At 39.2% G+C, this 24113-nt stretch overlaps 1 long non-coding RNA gene across 1 annotated transcript; it reads left to right on the forward strand.

Annotated features, from left to right (window-relative positions):
• Positions 1-5366: 5366 nt before the first annotated feature.
• LOC109068525 lies at positions 5367-23474 on the forward strand. The gene is made up of 5 exons (XR_006154560.1): positions 5367-5873; positions 6549-6876; positions 9304-9389; positions 22390-22492; positions 22589-23474. It is a non-coding gene; the product is annotated as an uncharacterized LOC109068525 (long non-coding RNA).
• Positions 23475-24113: the final 639 nt, after the last annotated feature.

Here is a 24113-nt window from a genome sequence, read left to right on the forward strand (position 1 = left end):
TTTAGCACCCAAGTGATGATAAATACAATAATCATGTTACAAATGATGCTGTTCTTTCAATTTATCCAAAAAAAATATTTTGAATTCTTTTTTCAACATTAATTATAATAATAATTTTTTTTTTTTTGAGTAGCGAATCAGAATATTAGAATGATTTCTGAAGGATGGTGTGACTGGAGTAATGATGCTAAAAATTCAGCTTTGAAAGTCAGCTTTGATTGTTCTTAAACTGTTTAACTGCACTCGCAAGTGAATCTCAAGTTATTGTGTGGGATAATTAAATATATTCTAAATAAACTACAAACATAAAAATATATACATTTATTTTGTCCTCACATTCTTCCCTTTCAGTCACACACCTGGCTGAAAGGCTCATAATGCAGCACATTATGCGGGCATTTGTCTTCTCAGGTGTAAATCACACTAATATTCAAGGTCAATCAAGCCTACTCACATATGCCCTTTCGAAACAAAAAGTGTCTTAGAAAATTTAAATCAATCTATTGTTTTTTTGTGAGTGAGTAAACAAGATGATTTTCATATCATTTTGAGGCATCATCTTGTGAACAAATGTTCTGTATGTGTTTTATGACCTTATATCAGTGACTTCAAAATTTTAGTTTTTCAGTAACCACGCATAAACATTGTTTTCACAAAAACACAATCATGTACATACATGCTATTTACATATTACTGTAGCCCAGTTCAGACTTTAGCCATGTATATGTTTATAAGCAACTGTAAAAAGCTCAAAAGTCAGGGCATGTCAAAACTTCTCCAGGCCCCCAAAACCCCCTTAGACCTCAGAGGGTTAAAAACTCTGCAGCCACGTTCCAATGATTGATGGAGTTGGTGCTGAAAGATGTAAGAGGTAAGAGTTGTTTTGTATACATTGACGATGTGGTAGTTTACTCCAAGTCTGAGGAACAACATCTAGTCCACCTAAGAGCAGTCTTCCAGTGTCTAAGCTGAGCGGGTTTCACCCTCAACCTCCAGGAGTACAACTTGATGCAGAAATCTCTGAAGTTTTTAGGACATGTAATTTCAGCAGAAGGAATTAAAACTGACCCTGCTAAAATTGAAGCTGTTGCTAACTTTACTGTCCCCAAGTCTCTGAAAGAAGTGCAACGTTGCTTAGGTCTAGCAGGATGGTACCATAGATTTACCCTCAGTTTTCAGAGAAAGCCACACCATTTCATGCCTTGAAAAGAAACGGAGCTACCTGGACTTGGACTGAGGAATGTCAGAGTTCTTTTGAATTGATCAAGCATGAATTGATCAGTGCCCCGGCTATAATGGCCCCAAATTTGTCAAAGTCTTCTAGAGTCCAAACTGACACTAGTGATATTGGTTTGGTAGCAGTCTTGGCCCAAGATAGGAAGGACGACCGTTTGATCTGATCACGCAGCTCTAACCTGGGTATGTAACCACCCAAAACCATCTTCACATCTGATCTGATGGTCCATTCACCTGCAGGAGTTTGATTTCACTGTCAGGTATCATATGGGTCAATGCAACATTGTACCAGATACCCTCTCACACAGTTTTCCAGATACCTCGCCACTCACTATGCTGTCACAGGTAAAATCCCAGGACTCATCAACCACTGTCTCTGCATTTCCTGTTGAATGGTTTGACATTGCAAAAGCCCAACAGGAAGGCGCAGAAATTCAAAAACTCATCACAAAAGCCAAAATATCCATTGACCCAGATCCCACTCACATTCATTACTTGTTTGTTGGATTTCTGTTCCACAGCATGCCACAAGGACTGAAAGGGCCCAAACTTCAATTAGTAATTCCTACCTGCTTAAGACAAAATTTTCTCAACTAGGCACACAACAACAACCCTCTAAGTGGACATCTTGGCAGACTCAAAACTCTGTTAATACTTGTAGACATTTGCTACTGGACTACTCTATGATCAGATGCGTGGAAGCATTGTAAGGAGTATCAGGTATGTCAGCAGCACAAACCATCTATTACAAAACTAGCCGGCCATATGCAGTCTACACCAGTAGTGGAACCCGGACATATGCTGGGAGTTGGTCTCATAGGACCATTTCCCAAAAGTCCAAAACAGAATAAGCATCTTTTGGTAATTGTGGACTACTGTCCACTGTTGTGTGTCACAAAAGCTCCAAAGATCGCACGCATCCTGGTGGAAGACATCTTGGGGTACCCTGATGTATCTGGTATCTGACAGAGGTTCCCAGTTTACTTTACAACTTCTCTGCCTGGTCTGCAAACAATGGAGTGTCATTCAAAAACTAGTCACTACTGCACACCCTCAAACAAACCTAACAGAATGAGTAAACCATACTCTCAAAACCATAATCGCCTCATATGTTCAAGAACATCACTGCAGTTGGGATAGATGGTTGGCAGAGTTACGCTTTGCAGGAGAATTTAGGATTCACTCCAGCCGAAGTCATGCTCGGGCGAAAGCTGAAAGGTCCTTTAGAGAGAGCAATTATAAAAACACCTGACCCAGACAACCTAGCATACCAGTTCTGGAGAGGTACGAAGAGTTGTCCAGACCAAGATCCAGACCGTGCAAAGGAATGTGGAATTAGTTCAAGAAAAATGTCACTACAACAACCTAAGAAGACGACAAGCTCTCTTCCAGGTTGAAGATTTGGTTTGGATTTGTACTCATCCTCTGTCACGGGCTAAAGTGTTTATGGCCAAACTTGCAGCAAAATGGAAAGGTCCTGCCAAAGTGATCAAATGCCTTGGTCCAGTAAATAACGCTGTATCTTTTGTTGATGACCTTAATCATTTAGATTCTTTTCATGTTCAAAACTTAAAGCCTTTTGATTGCACTGTTGAAACTCTTTCCAATTAGTAATAAAGTAAAATGTAACAGTTGCCTCCTGTTACAAGGTTTATTTTGGGTGTTATGCTCATTCTGACCACTAGGTGACACAAGTAGCCTCACTTTTTTACTGTATAAGGACAGGAGGCAGTAGAGAAAGACGTAAATTATTTTCCCTGCGTTCCATTCAGAAGGGCTCATCCCTATGCCCTAATCCCTTCAAAGGATTTATTCTCCGGAGTGAGAGCTTCGAAGGGTTAAAGGGTGTATGGGACCAAACAACTGTTTCTTGAAGTGCCCTTCTGTGTCATCATCACGTGCCCACACAGAGACGCCATCATGATGAGAATGTTTTTTAAATTGGTTATTTGTAGTAGGAAATGTCCATCAGTTGTAGACTTCAAAAGCCTTCATTCTGAAGGGCCCTTTGAAGTGGCCAATTTTGAACACTTTGGTTTGGAACGACATTTCAATATGGCAGCCATGATTGTTTTCATTCTGAAGTGCCCTTCGAAGGGTGATATATCCTGTTTGGAAGGCACCGTTCTTTTCTCCCTCTTTTCCTTCCTTCCCATTAGTGCTTCACACTCCAGTCCAGTTGGTGGCGGTAATACACCATAAGTTAGCTTGTCAACCACCATTGAATCACAAGAAGAAGAAGCAGATTTCATTTGAATCCCTTATGGCTTCTTTGTTATACAAACAATCCTGGTCTGTGAAACATTTATTTTAATAAATAAGTTGGGGGTAGAAGGGAGGGTGTTTAACTGGATCAAAGATTTTTTGTTTGAAAGGAAAATTCAGGTAAAAATTGGGGTAGAGATGTCAAGTCAATATACGATTGAAAATGGTACGCCTCAAGGTAGTGTTATAAGCCCATTGTTGTTTATCATAATGATTAATGATGTATTTGTACAGGGACAAGAAGAAATTGGTAGATCTCTATTTGCTGATGATGGGGCAGTGTGGAAAAGAGGAAGGAATGTAGAGTATGTTATTAGGAAGGTGCAGGGTGAGATTGATAAGGTTGCAGAGTGGGGCTTGGATTGGGGATTTAGATTTTCAGTAGATAAGACAAAAACAGTCTTTTTCACCAGGAAAATAATCCAAGAAGACAAGAAGTTAAGGTTATATGGTAGAGAGATAGAACGGTTAAGCTCATTTAAATTTTTGGGGGTGACATTAGACTCAAGATTAACATTCGCAGAGCACATTAGGAGAGTGGAGGGAAAGTGCAAGAAGGTAGTAAACGTGATGAGATGTTTAACAGGAAAAGAATGGGGAGCTAGTTGCTCTTCTCTTAAAAGTATATATGTGGCGCTAATAAGATCAGTATTGGATTATGGTAGTATAGTGGTGGGAGCAGCGGCCAAATCCATGATCAAGAGATTGGAGGTGGTACAGACCCAAGCACTGAGAGTATGTTGCGGAGCTTTCAAAACATCATCAGCCCCAGCCTTACAAGTAGAAGTGGGTGAAATGCCGTTGGAGTTAAGAAGGGTACATTTGATGGCAAATTATTGGGTTAGTCTGAAAGGGCATAATGACAACCATCCCACAAAAGCATTATTGAAGGAGTGCTGGGAGAATGGTCGAAATGTAAGGGAAAACTTTGGGAGGATTGGAAATAAAATAGCTGAAGATTTAGATATAATTAATGTGAGATTAAGTCCTACAGTAGTTTTCCCAGCATTAGCTCCATGGAAGATGATATGGCCAGAGGTAGACTGGTTTGTTCTAGAGGAAAAAAGGAAAGCGAGGGAGGAAATTAATGTAGTGAGTGTATTTAAGAATCGAGTAGGAGAAGAATATGGTAACTTTATTCAGATTTATACAGATGGTGCAAAGAATCCAGAGACAGAAGTTACAGGATTTGGAGTAGCAATACCAGGTCAACAAATTGGAATTAGTAGAAGAACATCGGATAAGTTAGGGGTTTACACTGTAGAAATGTTGGCAGTATTGGATGCATTGCGGTGGCTGGAAAAGATGGGACAGGTAAAGGCGTTGATATGCTCGGACTCGTCTTCAGTTCTTGGAAGTTTAAGATCATTTATATCAAAAAGTAGACAAGATATTTTGTATGAAGTACTTCAGCTAAGCACAAATTTAGTCAGTAAGGGCAGTCAGGTCAAGTTTATGTGGGTTCCAGCACATGTGGGGATCAGGGGAAATGAGATGGCAGATAAACTAGCAAAAAGGGCATTATTGAAAAATACTGTAGAATTGCAAATTAGCCTTAGCAAAACAGAGGTTAAAAGCATAGTGTGGGAGAAAATAAATAAAATGTGGCAGGTAAGGTGGGATAGAGAGGAGGGGGGGGAGACAGTTATATCGTATTCAGAATAGTGTCAAAGGAAATAGGTTGGCAGGTGGAAACCGAAGAGAAGAAATAGTGATAACAAGGTTAAGGTTGGGTCATTGTTTGTTAAATAAAACTCTTAAGTTGATGGGCAAGCATCAAACAGGATTGTGTGAAGAATGTCAAGTGGAGGAATCAGTAGAGCATGTATTAATAGAGTGTCAGAGATATCTAGAACAAAAGAGGCAAAATGAGTATTGACTTGAGGGAGATGGGAGTACAGGAGCTCACTCTAAAAAGTTTACTGGGTGGTAATGGTAGTGCGCAGTTTAGAGTACTGATGACTTTTTTGAAGGAGACAGGGCTATATAGTAGGATTTGAGATAGTTACAGGGAAAGGAGGGAGGATATTTGATTGGATAAAGTAGGGTAAAGTAGAATTTGTATATAAAATAGGGTAAAGAAGAATATGTAGGAATTGTTTAAAGTAATGAAGTTATAATGGTGGTAATGTAGGAAAGAAAAGGGGGGTAATATAATTTTTTTTTTTTTTTTTTTTTTTTTTTAATATATATGTATATATATGTATATATAATTATGAAGGAGTGTAGGAGATTGAGAAGAAGAGAGTAGACCTATTATCAGGTCCACATTCCGGAACAGAGGGGGCGGTAATGCTCCATTAAGTTGGATGCCAACCGCCGGTAAAAAAGAAAGAAGAAGAAGAAGAACATTTATTTTGCAGCTTAACTAAGTTTGCTGTTCTGTTTTCACACTTTGCTATCTATATGTAATTTATGGCCACTTTTGTTAAGTTTAACCTTTAGTGGAGTTTACTGTTTTATGAATTATGTTTGTTTGGTTACTGTATGGACTCCTCATAGTTGTAATCTTTTCTAGATATTTTTTATTTGTTCCAATTCAGGCTAATGTTGAATGCTAACAACTATGAGGAGTGGATGTATAACTTTGGTGTTACTTTGAGTGTGTTATCACACCTCTCCAAGGATTATACCCAAAGATACCCGGCCTACCTCTGCAATTATTTCTACATTGCATCTGTCGTACCTGCTCATTTATTCTGGACATTGGGTTGTTGTTTTTTTGTGACTGTTTGCTAGGGGAATTTGTATATTTATGAAGCGTTTAATATGGTGTTTGTGAATATTTGGCATGGGTAGTTTAATACAGATTGTAAAAAGGATATCCCATGTCTTTTTTTTTTTGCCTTTATCAAAACTTTGTTACACTATTGGACCTCTAGCAAAAATTATTCCCACTTTTACTCCTATAATAGGCCCGGTTTCAAATAGTCGTAACAGTTATAGTCTGGCTTCAGCATTGACATTTACCCTGTGAAAGTTACACCGTGTAAAAATAAATACAGTTTAATCTATTTTTTTATTATTAATTCTTTTTTGTTACAGAGAATGGAGTAAACAGGTTTGTTTTCATCAGTATTAGCATGACCTGGAAGGATGCTCAGAGCTACTGCAGACAGTATTACACAGACCTGGTCATCATTCAGAATCAAACTGAGCAGAACCAGCTGAGTGTGATGAAACCATATACAAGTGCTTGGATTGGACTGTTCAGAAATGTGTGGAAATGGTCGGATGAAACAAATGTCTCCAGTTCCTCCTTTACTAGACTGCCTTTACAATCTGGGCTGCAGAGTCCTTGTGGTGTTTCAGATCCTGGTGGTATAATCAGTTATCAGGTCTGCTCAAACGTTCTCCCTTTCGTCTGCATGCAACGTAAGTTTCATATCTGGACCTTAGCTGCTAATTGTTCATTACGAGCATTAGAAATGAATTTTCTTCTGGACCCCATTTGGTCAGCAAGTGTCTTTAAAATATATATGTTAATTTGCCATCATGCTGCTTTAATCAGTTGTCACATCCAAAAAGTCTGAACATTACTTCCAGCTATTCCTGTTCCTAATACTGGACTGCATAAAAATGTTAAAAAGATTCAGCCTTAGCCCTAATCCAAAAATGAACATTCTGTCATCATTTACTTAACCTCATGTTGTTCCAGACCTGTGTGAGTTTCCCACATTCTTCAATATTATTCTTTTGTGTTGTGAAATAAACTTATACAGGTTTGAATAAACATCAGGGTGAAAAAATTTACAATTTTCATTTTTGGGTGAGCCCTGCATTTAAAAAGATCTGACTGCAAGGTGCATTCAGAAAGAGCTAAGAACAGATTTTATAAAAATATATTCATTAAAGATTATTATTAGGGTTCCCATTTTAATTAATTGATTCAATGTTTATTTAAAGTTATTTTAAATTAAAGACATTAATGTTGCTTTCTTCAAATGACCAGTGGCCAGGAATAAATACCACTTTTTACTAGTTAACTAATTAATCACACATTGTTTTCTAAACTTAATCACGATTAATCCCACATAACAAAGTTTTTAAATATGCTTTTATATTGCAATTTCGTATTCAATCTATAAATGAATGTAGAAACAATATAAAGACAGTATATTTTTAATATTTGTTTAACGGCATCTTTTTTGTATGACTGAAGGTGAGTATCGCTGATACCAACACTACAGAAGTCTCTAGGAAATTGTTCTTTTTTTTTCTAATATTTAACCATTGACTATAGCCATTTAACAGTACAGTTTAATGGAGACCTTTTTTAATCAATTGCATTTATTAGACTTAAAACAACAAAAACTTAATTTATTGAACTTAAAACAATCTTCACATAAACCCATTATAATAAATTATATATTTACCTGTGCCCTTCAGCAAGTAGTAAATATACAGTTATTTGGCTGCTTTTAAAGGGATACTCCACCTCAAAATAAATTTTTTGTCATTAATCACTTACCTCCATGTCGTTCCAAAACTGTAAAAGCTCCTTCATCTTCGGAACACAATTTAAGATATTTTGGATGAAAACCTGGAGGCTTGAGACTTTCCCATAGACTGCCAAGTAAATTACAGTGTCATGGTCCATAAAAGTTATGAAAGTCGTCGTCAGAATACTCCATCTGCCATCAGACGTGCAATCTGGGTTATATGAAGCGACGGGAACACTTTTTTGTAAGCAAAGAAAACAAAAATAATGACTTTACTCTATAATTCCTTTGTAAATGGTCTCCTCGGTGTCTCTCCATATCATGTATGCTGTGTATGCTCTTCTGTGTCATCCACACCACAAGGATGCACTATTTCTACATGTATTTAGCTTTGATTTGAAATAAAACAGCGCATCCTTGTGGCGCAGATGACATAAAAGAGCATACACAGCATACATGATATGGAGAGACACAGAGGAGACTGATGACAAAGGAATTATTGAATAATGTTGTTGTTTTTGTTTTCTTCGCTTACAAAGTGTTCCCATCGCTATATATAACCCAGATTGCATGTCTGATGGCAGATGGAGTATTCTGACGACGACTTTCATACCTTTTATGGACCTTGACACTGCTATTTACTTGGCAGTCTATGGGACAGTCTTAAGCCTCCCGGTTTTCATCCAAAATATCTTAAATTGTGTTCCGAAGATGAATGGAGCTTTTAAGGGTTTGGAATGAAATGGGGGTAAGTGATTAATGACAAAATTTTCATTTTGGGGTGGAGTATTCCTTCAAAGCCACTGCTGAACGTGACGCGAATCTGACACGCATGCTCATAGTTTCATTTGCACTTTAATATAAAATAATACAGGCTATAGAGGGCGGTATTTATAGTATTTATGCATGCAATTGACCCTTCACAAAAACCTGCTCTCCATAATTACTGTTTCTATGTCCAACAAGCATTGCCGCTCTCACACTACACATCATGTTATCAACAGTAAAAAATACATGGCGTAGCAAAGATTTCTGACATATGGTCTGATGACATATCATCACAGTACTGACACGACTCAGATTACTGATATGATTTCAGTTTATTCGCTCGTTTGACTAGCACCTGTCACTGAGGCAAAGTGAAGTGCACGTCTGAAAAGCCTCCCATTTGATGTGGTCATAAAGACGTTCTGCATTAAAATAAATGCAAGTCTTGTAAAGAAAAAAAACTGGAAAAAGCCAACCCTAGATCCGGCCCTCCATTAACTGCTTTAAATATCTTTAACGGCATTACATTGGAAAATGAATCATCTGCGTTAAAACTCTAATTTTGACAAAAATACTTTTTATATTCTAACAGGTGCAAAGAAACAGATTGTAAGACTGAGGGTCAAATCTGGTCAGAATCTCAATGATCCTGCAGTGATGATTGTTATCTTACAGAAGGTAAGTATTAAACAATTTCTGTTAAAACAGATAATGGATATTCTGGAGTTTCACATTTCAAACATATGATACTGTACAATGTAGTGCCCTATGAAGTATTAGTGGCACGTGTCCTATGTTATTATCTGACATAAAATTAACCATAATTTATAATTAATGTAATTTATTTTATTTGTCTGAAGGATTTGTAAGAATTCAGGTGCCTAGTAGAGCCTTTGATCACTAACACAAGAAAGACACAAGTGTAATAAAACTAACATGATTTATTAACAATAGACATGCAAGATGTAAATACCACAACTATTAGTGATACTAATAAATGCATAATCACTGCTGACAGATAATAAACAAATAAACATGAAGAAAGTTACTAAATTAAATCACAGAAGCAAATAAATTATATGAACACAGGATGGATACATGCAATGCTTGTTAAAGAGCAGGTCATATGGTATTTTAAAGTGTCCCAATATTGTATTGGAGTCCCCTACATCAGGTTTAAATGCATCTAAGGTCAGAAAACATTGTAATTTTCTCAGAATATACATTTAATTTAGAGTCATTTGCCAATGATTAGGAAATGATTCGGAGCAAGCCCCTCCCTTCCTCAAGCCTACTCTGCTCTGATTGGTCAGCTGGCCAAACCTGTTGTGATTGGCACAGAGATGAGTCCTTGAGCCAGTTAGCCAGCGCTACCATTGACAAAGCACCTTTACATAAAACAATAATATAGTCAATCCGTTCTTATAATGACATAAAATACAAAAACACTTATGCAAGCTAATCGTGCCCACAGCTTAAGTTTAGCTGCTAAACTGTGAACACTAGGTGGATACGTTAGCCGAGTGCTAACGTGACTAACTGATTAAACAATACAGTTTGTAAACCAAAATATGTCTACTGTAATGTTTGAAGAACGACAGACAAAAGACGCTTGGTCTTAACTTTTAATCAGAACGCAGAACAGTTGTATCACTGGAGCACCATCCGAAATCACTCATCTCTCCCGCATTAACCCTGTAACTGCCAGTGCAGCACAATAAACAGCAATTTCACAAGTTATTATAAAGTCTGTGTGCTACACTACATTCTTTATTATTAAACAAAGTAATTAGAACAACGTCAGTCTACAATAATCTACATATTCTTAGGTTCACTGCGAATTTTTAGAACTACTTCAGTAAGACAGTAATATCGTGCTTTACCTGGAAACCTAAAGCTGCACTAGGTATACATCACATATTGGCACAAAAAAATTATATTTTGAGCACTCAATTGAAAATGTACACCTAATGTATCAATCGTACTACTTACTGGTCGTGGTTCAGAGAGCTTGTTAGTCCAAATTAAGAAGATAAGAAGCCAACGAAGATAAAAGCCCAGATTAGAGAAGCAGTTCTTGATAAAATGACAAGCACACAACAAAAGGCTCGAATTGTATTTCTGTGGTATCCTTGAACACCGCGTCTTCTCAATATGATGTAAACGCACTGGAAAAAAAAAAAAAATATGATGTAAACGCACTAATAGCCTCTGTTCGTATTTCGCGAGCAGGTGGGGATTATGCAAATGTGTTACCCAGTGACGTACACCGGTAACAGGCAAAGAGTCGAAAATATAACGACTCGTTACGGCGATTCAGAACCGACTCTCTCTTTTGAGAGACAATATCTTTATTTATCATGCACTTTTTTGATTAACAACTTTGCAGATTGTTTTCATTTAAGGATAGCTACGTTATAAACTGCAAAAGAGAGATTTTTCAAAAACCCATATGACCTGCTCTTTAACTGAATGTAGCCATAGAAGAGAATTGTGTGGTAATGCTTCTTATGGGAAACCACTTTTTTGCTTGGGCAAAAATTGATAATAAATACCTGCTTATTTATCTTTAAAAAAAAGTATTATTGCTACTATTTGTAACACTGAGCCCAGGTAAATGAAATTGTCACAGTTATCAAATCAAATCACTTTTATTGTCACATCACCACAGCACATGTGCCTTGGTGAGTGAAATACTTGGGAGTGTGCTCCAGACAGTGCAGAAACAATTTACATATAGACATACAGACTTATTCAGATGACAATGTGCAGTATACATGTACTCAGTAGACAAAGTGTAATATTAGACATATTTACAGTTAGCAATACACATTATACACAGTATGTACACATTCTACATGATGTAGACATACAGGTGACTCTCAATTAATTAGAATGTCATGGAAAATTTAATTGATTTCAGTAATTCAACTGAAATTGTTCTTTTAATTGTGATTTGTGATGTGATGTGATTATGGCTCACATTTAACAAAAACAAATCTCAACAATCTCAACAAATTAGAATACTTTATAAGACCAATAAAAACATTTTTTTTTGTGAATTGTTGCCCTTCTAGAAAGTATGTTCATTTACTTTACATGTACTCAATACTTGGTTGGGGCTCCTTTTGCTTTAATTACTGCCTTAATTCGGCTTGGCATGGAGGTGATCAGTTTGTGGCACTGCTGAGTTGGTATGGAAGCCCAGGTTTCTTTGATGGTGGCCTTCAGCTCAGCTGGATTTTTTAGGTCTCTTGTTTCTCATTTTTCTCTTGACAATACCCCATAGATTATCTATGGGGTTCAGGTCTGGTGAGTTTGCTGGCCAGTCAAGCACACCAACACCATGGTTATTTAACCAAATTTGGTGCTTTTGGCAGTGTGGGCAGGTGCCAAATCCTGCTGGAAAATGAAATCAGCATCTTCAAAAAGCTGGCCAAAATTTCTTGGTAAACGGGTGCAGTGACTTTGGTTTTCAAAAAACACAATGGACCAACACCAGCAGATGACATTGCACCCCAAATCATCACAGATTGTGGAAACTTAACACTGGACTTCAAGCAACTTGGGCTATGAGCTTCCTCCAGACTCTAGGACCTTGGTTTCCAAATGAAATAAAAAAAACTTGCTCTCATCTGAAAAGAGGACTTAGGACCACTGGGCAACAGTCCAGGGCCCGGTTCCCCAAAACGTTCTTATCGCTAAGTAGTTCTTAACCTATTCCTTAACCTCTCTCTTAATGTTATGGTACGATTCCCGACACGTTCGTACGCTAAGTATATATTCTGTAAGTCACACTTTCGTAAGGTTGGTCTGGACCATTCGTAAGCTCTCTCTTAGCGTTGTTTGAGCTCGAGACGCTAGTCGCCGCCATTTTGCAGCAGTCTTTAGAAATCAGCGCAGCGCAGTACAAGTCCAACTACGGTATGTTGACAATGTTGTGGCTCAAAAATTATTTTATGTTATGGACATTTTAAGACTAATAATAAAATATGTTCGCAATGGATACAGGCCCAGGGGCGTGTCTAGAGCATTTTAAATGGGGTGGCCAGTCTGGGGCAATTGGTCAAATAGGTTGTCGGGGGGGACACCTGCATATTTATGTGGGATTCGCTCTCGAAGTAGCAGTGATTGACACAATGATGACCAAAGCAATAGACGGGAGAAAATATGTGAAAATGGGCATTAAGACCAGAGCACCCTCACTAATTTTAGAAGCACCATCAGTGATTATTTCTGGAACCTGGTTAATACGCTTTTATTGCAAAACTATATACAAAAAATAAAAATAAAAAAGCACTTAATAAAACAATTGAATAAATGCATATTTATAAGTTAAGCACTTAACTAAAATAAGAAGGCTATTAATAAAATAAATAACTAAGGCTGACTATAATCAGCTTGCTTCCATTTAATGAGATAAGCCTACTCCTCATCTGAATTAGAAAAAAGGCGCTTCTAGTCTTCAGTGATGCAAGAACGTTTGAGCATACACGTAATCACTGAGCAAAAGCAGATCCAATTCATAAAAGAACAATGTATATTTAAAAGCACACATCCAGTTTTGTGTGAGTGAAGGAAATCCACTTGCGAGTGGAGATTCGTGCTCGCGCATTACATGGATCACGTAACATTATGCGCTCTAGGTATGTCAAATATCACGCTATAGAAACAGCCTAAAATTAAGTATAAAGAGGAGAAGAAAGCGGCCCTAGGCAGCTACACATGCCAGGATCCGCCACTGCCAGATGCAGTTAGAAATTTACTAAAAACAAGTCTATCGCAAGACATCTGGTGGTGGTAAAGTTGGGTGTGGTGACCTGGGGTGGCCAGCCAAATTTCAGGGGGGGCTGGTGCCATCCCTGGCCACCACGTAGACACGCCTCTGTACAGGCCTATTTATGAAGTTGACTTTATTTGGTATCAGAACTAATATGGTGGTAATTAGCCTATAGGCTATTTCGTAATGTCATTTAAGCGTTTAAATTGGCAATCACTTTTGATAATTAAAATCTGGCAAACAATTTGGCTCTAAAGATCTATAAATGGGTAAGCATGGTGGTGTCCAGTAAGCGACCAGCTATGGCAGCGATCTAACGTGTCCTTGTATTGAATCAAAGACGGCGCTGGCCGCGGAGCCGTTTGGTCCATGTCAATTTTTTTATTCGGCAAAACTTAAGCCCTTTTGACATTTTGACTGACGTGCTATATTTAAAAAAATCGCCTCCCAAGACAACTCATTATGGAGCTGCTGGACCTTCTCAGACTTGCGGTTGCCAGGCTAACGCGGGGCGGAATTTTGCTTTAAGCCCTGAAGTCCAGCTGCTTGCAGCGCTAAGGTTTGGTTTTTTTTTTTTTTTTTTGCTACAGGGAGCTTCATCGAGGGCGTGGGAGAGGGCTAGGGCCTAAGCAAGACCTCGTGTGGAGGTGCGTCCACACTGTCACCAACGCCCTTCTGCGCCATGCAGGGGAATTGGGATTGTAGAGTACCTTACCATTAATATAAAAGTGTATTACATAATTTTTAGAAGTCGTTATACCCATGTCAAGAAGCGGCACAAGTGGCACAACGGGATAAGGAGGGTGGATGATTAGCGAGGGATACCCGGTTCTTCTACCCGTCACAACATATAGTGTAAACATATTACTGACAATTTGATTATTTAATTAATAGTCTATATTTTACGGATAACTTAAACTGTTAAAATAAATGTTACTGGAATAATTTGAGGAATGTTTCATTTGCATAGAATGTGTTGTCTTTCTTAACGCCGTAATGCACCTTCGCGTGAAGTTGAAAATCGATTCCTGAGCAATCGATGCCAACTAATTCAGCACCTTCACTTGGGACAGCGCCTTTGTAACGTCGGACGTAAGAAGCAGCGTGTAAAGAAGCTTCCTAAGGGACACTTCGGGGAACACACTTAGGAACATAAACAACTTTGGTAAGATATATCTTTCGAGTCTTCTTACCGCGCTAAGAGTGAGCGTTATCGGGAAACCGGGCCCAGTTCTTTTTCTCCTTAGCCCAGGTAAGATGCCTCTGATGTTGTCTGTGGTTCAGTAGTGGCTTAACAAGAGGAATACGACAACTGTAGCCAAATTCCTTGACACGTCTGTGTGTGGTGGCTCTTGATGCCTTGACCCCAGCCTCAGACATTTCTTGTGAAGTTTACTCAAATTCTTGAATCGATTTTGCTTTACAATCCTCATAAGGCTGCGATTCTCTCGGTTGGGTGTGATTTTTTTTTCTCCCAGACTTTTTCCTTCCACTCAACTTTCTGTTAACATGCTTGGATACAGCACTCTGTGAACAGCCAGCTTCTTTGGCAATGAATGTTGTGGCTTACCCTCCTTGTGAAGTGTGTCAGTGATTGTCTTCTGGACAACTGTCAGATCAGCAGTCTTCCCTATGATTGTGTAGCTTAGTGAACCAAACTGAGAGACCATTTTGAAGACTCAGGAAACGTCAGGCATGTCACCATATTCTAATTTGTTGAGTGAATTGGTGGGATTTTGTTAAATGTGAGCCAATATCATCACAATTAAAAGAACCAAAGACTTAAACTACTTCAGTCTGTGTGCATTGAATTTATTTAATACACGAGTTTCACAATTTGAGTTGAATTACTGATATAAATGAACTTTTCCACGACATTCTTATTTATTGAGATGCACCTGTATATACACACAAAAAATGCAAAGGTGCAATGGATTATAAATGAACTAGATACATAAAATGTCATGGATGTGCATTGGATGGTATCAAGTGGTAGCAGACAGATTATTGTTTTAGGTGCAGTGTGTACATATAGTCCAGTATTGAACTGTGTTGGAGTTAATGTGCAGTGCGTGGCATACTGTATAGTGGGAGTATGCTATAGGGTGCTGTAGAGTATATTAGTTCTGACTGTTCATTAGTTTGATAACCTGAGGGAAAAAACTATCCCTCAGTCGGCTTGTGCAGGATCGGATGCTGCGGAGACGTCTTCCTGAGAGCAGCAGAGAGAGAAGTCTGTGGGACTGGTGGCTGGAGTCTCTGATGATCCTCCGGGCTTTCCTTATACACTGCCTGGTGCTGATGTCCTGGAGGAAGGGAAGCTCACCTCCAACAATGTGGCAGGCAGTTCGCACAACCCTTTGCAGAGCTTTGCAGTTGCCAGTGGTGCTGTTTCCAAACCAAACGCAGCCAGTCAGGATGCTCTCCACAGTGCAGGTGTAGAATGTTCGGAGGTTGCTGGGACTCATCCCAAACTTCCTCAGCCATCTCAGGAAGAAAAGGTCTTGATGTGTCTTCTTCAGCACTGCATTTGTGTGAGCGGACCATGTGAGATCCTCATTGATGTGAACGAGGAACTTAAAGCTGTTTACCCGCCCCAAAGGTGTCTTGTTGATGGTGTTGGGTGTGTGTTCTCTGCTCTGTCTCCTGAAATCCACCACCAGCTCATTGGTCTTGTTAATGTTGAGTGAGAGATGGTTCTCCTGACACCATTTAGTCAGGGTGCTCACCTCCTCTCTGTAGGCAGTCTCATCGTTGTCAGTGATCAGGCCTATCACCTTGTGTCGTCAGTGAATTTGACGATGATGTTGGAGCTGTGTGTGGCTGCACAGTCATGTGTACAGGAAGTACAGGAGTGGGCTGAGGACACAGCCCTGTGGAGCACCAGTGTTGAGGGTCAGTGGGGATGAAGTATTGTTGCCCATTCTGACCACCTGACTTCTGCTTTGCAGGAAGTCCAGGATCCAGCTGCACAGAAATCTGTTTAGTGCCAGAGTCTGGAGTCTTGCCGGTGCAACAAGTGTGGCAGGCACTATGGTGTTAAATGCTGAGCTGTAGTCAACAAACAGCATTCTCACAAAGTTGTTCTTATTTTACATATGGGAGAGAGCAGTGTGTAGGGTGACAGCAATAGCATTGTCTGTGGAACAGTTGTACGATATGCAAATTGTAGTGGATCCAGTGAGGCAGGCAGCACAGAGCAAATGTAGTCTCTGATGAGTCTCTCATAACACTTGAAGATGGGTGTCAGAGCAACGGGCCTCCAGTCATTCTAATATGTGATTTTATATTTTTCTTTGGTATGGGCACAACGGTGGATTTTTTTGAAGCATGAGGGAACAACAGACAGAGAGAGGAAGAGGTTGAAAATGCCTGTGAAAATCCCAGCTAGTTGGAATGCGCATGCTCTGAGCACAGAGCCTGGCATGCCATCAGGACCCGCAGCCTTGTGGATATTCACCCATCGGAAGGATCAGGTTACATCTGCGACAGAGACTGAGAGTGCACTCACCTCTTCTGCAGCAGCCGCGGGAGCGCTCTCTGTGCGGGCAGTTTTGTGAGCCTCGAAACGGGCATAAAAATTAAGCTCATCCGGTAGAAAGGCAGCAAGGTTCACAATTGCTGGTTTATTCCCTTTAAAATCTGTCATGTTAATGATACCCTGCCACATGCCTCTTGCACTGTTGGTGTTGAATTGTTTTTCAACTTTGTTTTTATATTGCCGTTTGGTGGCTTTGATAGATTTCCTGAGATCGTAACTCTGAACTTTACTCAGCCCACCATCAGTGGTGTGGTTTTGCCATGGGTCCTTCAGTCTCCATCGGCATTGTGGCTAGATGATCCCTTGTCTCCACCTCCAGCCTATGAGTCCTGTACTCCGCCTCGCATTTGAAAAAGCAACATGCATCATAAAAAACATGAGTTTTTATGAACCTCTTGTCCCACAGAATACCACATTTAATAACATGGTTTTTATTCCAAACTTACTTAGCATTGCATTATAAATGTGCTTTATTATAATGAAAATTATAAAAAAGAACTTAATAAACCATATATTGTTGTAGTGCCTGTGTTTCTTAGTCACACTGAATCAATGAATCTGAAACAGTTAAATTTTCTGTTTCCTGGAATGACCTTACCTTTCTTCTGTGGGGCATATTTGGAGTTTCAGTGCGAGAGTGCCGTCTGGCCTTCGGATGGAGATTTACTATTTATCACAGAACCGTGCTTCACTTTTGCGCAATCATGATTGCAATTTAATTTCGATTCATCGTGCAGCCCTACTGCAGTCTGGATTCCACCTGGCTCCTCCTGCTCCCTGTCTTCTCCCTGGCTTCTCCCTCAGTCTTTATCTGCCGTGCTTCCTCCTGATTCCTCCATTGCTCCTCCCTCTGTCATCACTGCACTGGCCATCTGCCTGTCTCTCTTCCTGCCCTTTGACCTCCACCTCGTCCTCCTCCCTCCCTCGCTCCATCCCTCCTTTTGTCCGTCCTGCCATGGCGTGAGGTTGTGCCTTCAGGATGGGGGGAGTCCTGTCACTGTTATGTTCTGTTTGTCTCTGTCTTCATGGTAGAAGACAGCACACAACTTGTAGTTCTTCATTCCTCATGTGTTCCATTGACCACAGTTTCCTGTTTGTGTGTGATTATGTCATTTAGTTCAGGTGTGCCTTGCTTATTGTCCTCATTTGGTCTGTGTAAATAAGTTCCTGTCTGTTCAGTTTGAGTTTATTAGTTCTCGTTGATTGTTACATGTGTTACTACCTTCCTCTATGTGGATTACCTATCTGTGGAAGACTGTTAACCTTTTATTGTCATGTCCATCATCCATCCATCTTCTACTGGTGATGCAGATTGTGTACAGTGGGGAGGGTACAGAGTTGCGTTCCAGTAGTCAGTGATACACTGACCTGGGTGATGCTGAACTTCCATTGTGCCAAGAGCATCCTTACTATATGGTCCAGGCATCTGGGCCAGTTCAGAAACTCAGAACTTGGTGTATCTGTTAATGTCTCCTTACCCATTAAGTTGGAAACACAGAACGAAGCACAAAGACTGTGACCTTTGAAATCTATCAAAATTGGATAGCAAACACTTCTCTAAGATTTCAACAACCTTACAAAAGAGAGCATCAGACTTTTATGACTGAAGTTTGATGATGAAGACTCGGTTGACTAAGGCCTATATCACTGAAGCCTATATCAAGCAATACAGTTGCCTGACAGTCATTGCGTAAGACTAACTGACAGACTGCTGATGACATTACCAATTATCTCCCTGATAAGGTGCCAACCATCAGCAACCAGATCTCCTCAACACTCACTAACTGCCAACCTCCACCCACACACGTTCCACTCTTCTCTTCCTTTTTTTCACTAGTGGATAAACAAGGTCTCCAAAGTTCTCTGTACCAGCCATTCTACAACCTGCCTCTTAGTCCCAATCCCCTTCTACCTACAACAGCAGATCTCATCAATACTGCTGCCTTCTCTGACTCACATAATCAACATTACTACTGACAATTTACCCACTACATTTAAGCAGGCTCAGACAACCTTATTGTTTAAAAAAACAACATGCAATGTTGTCTTATCTTAAACCTGTTTAAACCTGAGTTTTGAAAGAGCTTTTCTCTCACAGAACAACCAACTTGACAATAACCAGTCCGACTTCAAAAACTGACATTCTGTGTAGACTGCCTTGCTGCCTGTTGCTAAAACACTTTGACCATCATCTGTCCTGATTCTGCTGGACCAGTCTGCTCCCTTTGACACTGTGATCTTCCATTGACCATCGGTTCCCCCTGTCCATCCTTTCTGACTTGGACATAACAGGTGTTTTGTGGATTCAGTCATAACTTGCATGCATATATTTCAAGGTTTCACAGAGAGGAGGGGTGTCTGAATCACATCAGCTAATCACAGGGGTGCCTCAAGGTTCAATTCTCACTCCTCTTCTTTTCTTCATTTACATAACCTCACTGGGCATGATTATGAAGACACATAGCTTCTTCTACAATTGCAATGCCGATGATACACGGCTATATCTGTTGTTTCAACGTGATGACCCACTGCTTCAGTTCATGTCAGGATCTGCCGTTCAAGCATCTCAACTTGGATGAAGAAGTGCCATCTCTAGCTCTTGTGAAAACAGTGCTTCTTGTAATCCCTGCAAGCCACAACATTACTGTTCAGCTGTGGGTCTACAACTTTAATGTCAAACAGGACAGCAAACAACCTGGGGTTGTGTTTAAAGACTCACTGCTTTTACATTTCGAAAATGGCTCTATCTAGTAGGTTTGTGCTTTACAAGATTAGGAAAATTAGACCCTTCCTGACAGAATATGCAGCAAAGCTCCTTGGTTAAGCTCTCATCATTTCAACACTGGACAACTACAGTGCTCTATTGGTGGGCCTTCCAATCATCGTGACCAGGCCAATGCAGTTGATCCAGAATGCAGTAGCATATTTGGCCTCGACTCCTCCTGATGTCACTCCAATGGCTCCCAGTTATGGCCAGAATCATTGTAAGGCTTTGACAGTGGCTTTCAGGACTCCCACTGGAACTGTACCTTCTCATCTCAATTCACAAGTGCATGCTCTCTCTCACCAGCTACAGTCAATGAACAAGCAGCACCTTGTTCTTTCCCAAAGAGGCACAATGTCATTTTCTAAAACCTTCACCTTCTCTGCTTCTCTCTGGTGGAATGAGATGCTAACCTATACCCAAACTGCTGAAACCGCCACAACTTTTCAAAAAGCAGCTAAAGCAACAGCTTTTCAATCAGAATTGAATGATTCTGCAATCCTAAACCAATGCAATGCAATTTATCTTTTCTGCATTTCTTCTCTCCTACGAAAAACTCATTTAAAGTGCACAGCTGGAGTGCTGTCACCAGAGACGCAGAATGTGGCCGAACAGGGACAGAGAGGACAAAGTCAGATATATATCTGCAGTCTGACACTGTTCTCCAAATTAGTCTGTCCTACGGTAGACAGGAGAATATACTGTATGATTCAACATGAGAGGCCCAACGTGCTGCATGGGGACAGACCCTGTTGTAACCACAATATTGTGGTTGTGTGTATTATATATAAACCACTATTTAGTTTTAAAGAGAGAGTTCACCCAAAAATGAAAATTCTGCCAATAATTACTCACCCTCAAGTTTTCAAACTCGTTAGACCTTTGTTCATCTTCAGAAAACATGTTTTTGATGAAATCCAAATGTGCAGAGACTGGAACGGAAGAGCAGGAATCATTGAATGAAGTAAATTTTTGTTCTGTTTAATTGCACACAGAAAGTATTCTCAGATTTTATCAAGAATATCTTTATTTGTGGGGAGATCATGTGACTCTTCGACAGCGGCACACGCACGGTCCTTCACTCTGCTAATTCTGATAGTAAATTTTTAACCACTTTCTACTACTTCATCATGAGTACTTCAACGGTCAAGGACAATCGGAAAAGAGTGATTAAGCAATCGCCAATAAAGAAAAAATTCAAAGATTCCACCATCACTAAAGAGCTCGACGGCACCATTGCTAACGGTATCAAGCTAGCACTTAAAGAGCAGCAAAGTACTTTGGATTTGGTTGTGGCCTCGACAGTAAAAGATGCGAATAACTTACCGATAAAGTGACGAACATGGAGGATAGGAGCAGGAGAAATAACATGTGACTGTTGGGTTTGCCAGAGGGAGTGGAAGGCTCCGATCCAGCCAGCTTTCTCAGAGCTAATCTTTCCAAGTGGATTCCTGCACTGGAAGGACGCGATATTGAGATCAGCTCACTGCCACAGAAGAAGCATCTTAACTGCCCAGGAGAGGAGAATAACAAGGTGGACATGGACACTTAAATTCCTGCTGTGATCTTCTATCCTGCAATTTTGTCTAGTGACTGATAAGCTTTGAAATCTTTTTTTTTTTTTGTAGCTAATGTAGAGAAGGTTTGAATAAGTTACTAGCTCTTGACACTGGGCGTTTTGGGGACAGGTTTTGCACTGGTGTGGATCGGTCACGTATCCAAATAATTTGTATTTATTTTTTTCTCTTAGGCGGCACTATATTCTCGGTAAAGTGCGGTCTGCTTTGGTTCAGGCTCAAAGTTGTTTGTCGTTCCTTTTTTGTGCTACTTTTATTTTATACAACAGACATTAATATCTTTATTTATTTCCTTTGAATTTTAAAAGGTTTGCGAACTGGGGTGGTCTGGTATATAGAGTTAATTTAAGAAGATCTCATTTTGTGCGGGATTGTATTGTGCCATCTTCTGGTCAACCATCTGTTTCCTCGGTGTGTGGTGGAATTGTTGATTGCATTGCAATGCCTTTTCTGTCAAATCTGTTTGGAGTTGGGAATTGTTTGACCTTAATTTATCTGTCGACTTCAGTCCTCAGTTTGACCTCTGAAAACTCGGCTCATCGTCTTATATATTTCAGAGTTATTCGTGGAGCATGCATAGTGGCTCTGGGTGTGTGGATGATGCCTGTTGTTGTTTTGGTGTTTTGTGGTGTTTGTTGTGTGTATAAAAATAAATAACTTGATCACAAAAAAAAGAAAATATTTATTTGTGTTCTGAAAATAAACAAGGGTCTTACCGGTTTGAAACGACATAAGGGTGAGTAATTAATGACGAAATTTTCATTTTTGGGTGAACTATCCTTTTAAACTAGCTGAGTGACCCCTTCATTTAAGATTTTTTTCCCCCACATGCTGGCAAAATCTTATAAATGTTGTATGTATTGTTGTTTACTGCTAGAAAATTTAAAGTCATAAGAATCACTGTTTTACTTAAAGATTTAAATGGTATTCAGATGTCTGTCATTTTAGTAACAGTTTTGCAAACCATAGAGAAAATTAAAAGAAAATAGCTCATCTCATATTTGATTTTTCTTTAGATAAAACAGAAGCTGAAGGAATGGGGTATAGAAAAGGAAACAAAAGTGACATGGAGAGTTCAGGCAAATGGATATGTGTTTTCACGAGTTACACATTTTTAAGGTAATTTATCACATTATTAGAATTTGCAAGAAATAAGTGTGATGTTCTTCTCTGTAATGGATTTAAACGGATTACACTCTCCATATGTATCCCTAGTTTCTGCAGCAGCAGTGATGGTCATGGCTCACTTTAACTCCAGCTGTGTGCTCAGAAGTGTCAACCCTGTGGCAGGACGTATAAAAGGAGTAATTCTGTGCTGGTTGTGAATATCAGCAGTACATGTAAAATGTGTTCATATGATTGATATTGTAAACTGTCAACAACCTTAAAAGCAGTTTAATGCAGTTTTTATTTAAAATATTTAATTTAAGGTTTATTTTAGCACAGTTGTGATTTCATTTAGTAGGGGATGCAATTCTGTTTCCTAGTAAAAAAAAAAAAAAAAAATCTTATTTTATTATTAAATGACTAGTAGTGTTGTGAAAGATACTTTTCTTTATACTATTCCATAAATAAATCACTTACAGCAATCTTAATACCAAGTCCCTTTTTACAGATGCAGACCTAAATTGGGCAAATTCAGAATTTAGGAATTGGCCTCTCTTCGATTAATGAGTGTGAATTAGAGCTGAACTGACCGCAACACACAGGATGTTGAAGTGTATAATACTCTAGAAAAATAAGTGTTCTCTTAAAAGTAAAATAAATATGAAGAAATTAATTACACACACAGGCCTTCATATAAAACAATATACTGTAAGTTCACTCAGTTCTATTCGTTCCTGTTTATGATTTGAAAAAAAGGTGGAAAATTTCTGAAACTTTCTAGATTTTTTTTTTAACTTTCCATGATTTTTTAGAAGCTTTCGAAAAATGTCAGGAGGCTTCTGTAAATATTTGTGTCACATCAAAACTTTTTCAATCTTAAGAAAATACATATTGTAGAAAGGTCTGGATGTCAAAAGTCCATATTTGGTGTGTTTTTTAGTAATGTTGCGAAAGAAATTTGTGACTGGAAAATGCATTAAAAAAATCAGTGGAGTTCAGGTGTCATCTGGTGGCTATTTTTGGTATACTGGCTAAAGAAAAAAATCATTTGTTCATTTTTTTCCTCATTAATGTACATACACCACCCCATATTGACAGAAAAACACAGAATTGTTGACATTTTTGCACATTTATTAAAAAAGAAAATCTGAAATATCACATGGTCCTAAGTATTCAGACCCTTTGCTTAGTATTTAGTAGAAGCACCCTTTTGATCTAATACAGCCATGAGTCTTTTTGGGAAAGATGCAACAAGTTTTTCACGCCTGGATTTGGGGATCCTCTGCCATTCCTCCTTGCAGATCCTCTCAAGTTCTGTCAGGTTGGATGGTAAACGTTGGTGCACAGCCATTTTCAGGTCTCTCCAGAGATGCTCAATTGGGTTTAAGTCAGGGCTCTGGCTGGGCCATTCAAGAAGTCAAGTCAAGTCATCTTTATTTATATCGCGCTTTAAACAAAAAAGATTGCGTCAAAGCAACTGAACAACATTAATTAGGAAAACAGTGTCAATAATGCAAAATGACAGTTAAAGGCAGTTCATCATTGAATTCAGTGATGTCATCATGCAGCTCAGTTCAGTTTAAATAGTATCTGTGCAATAATTTGCAATCAAGTCAACGATATCGCTGTAAAT

This window comes from Cyprinus carpio, chromosome B4, assembly GCF_018340385.1.
Source record: "Cyprinus carpio isolate SPL01 chromosome B4, ASM1834038v1, whole genome shotgun sequence".
NCBI classification, from domain to species: domain Eukaryota; kingdom Metazoa; phylum Chordata; class Actinopteri; order Cypriniformes; family Cyprinidae; genus Cyprinus; species Cyprinus carpio.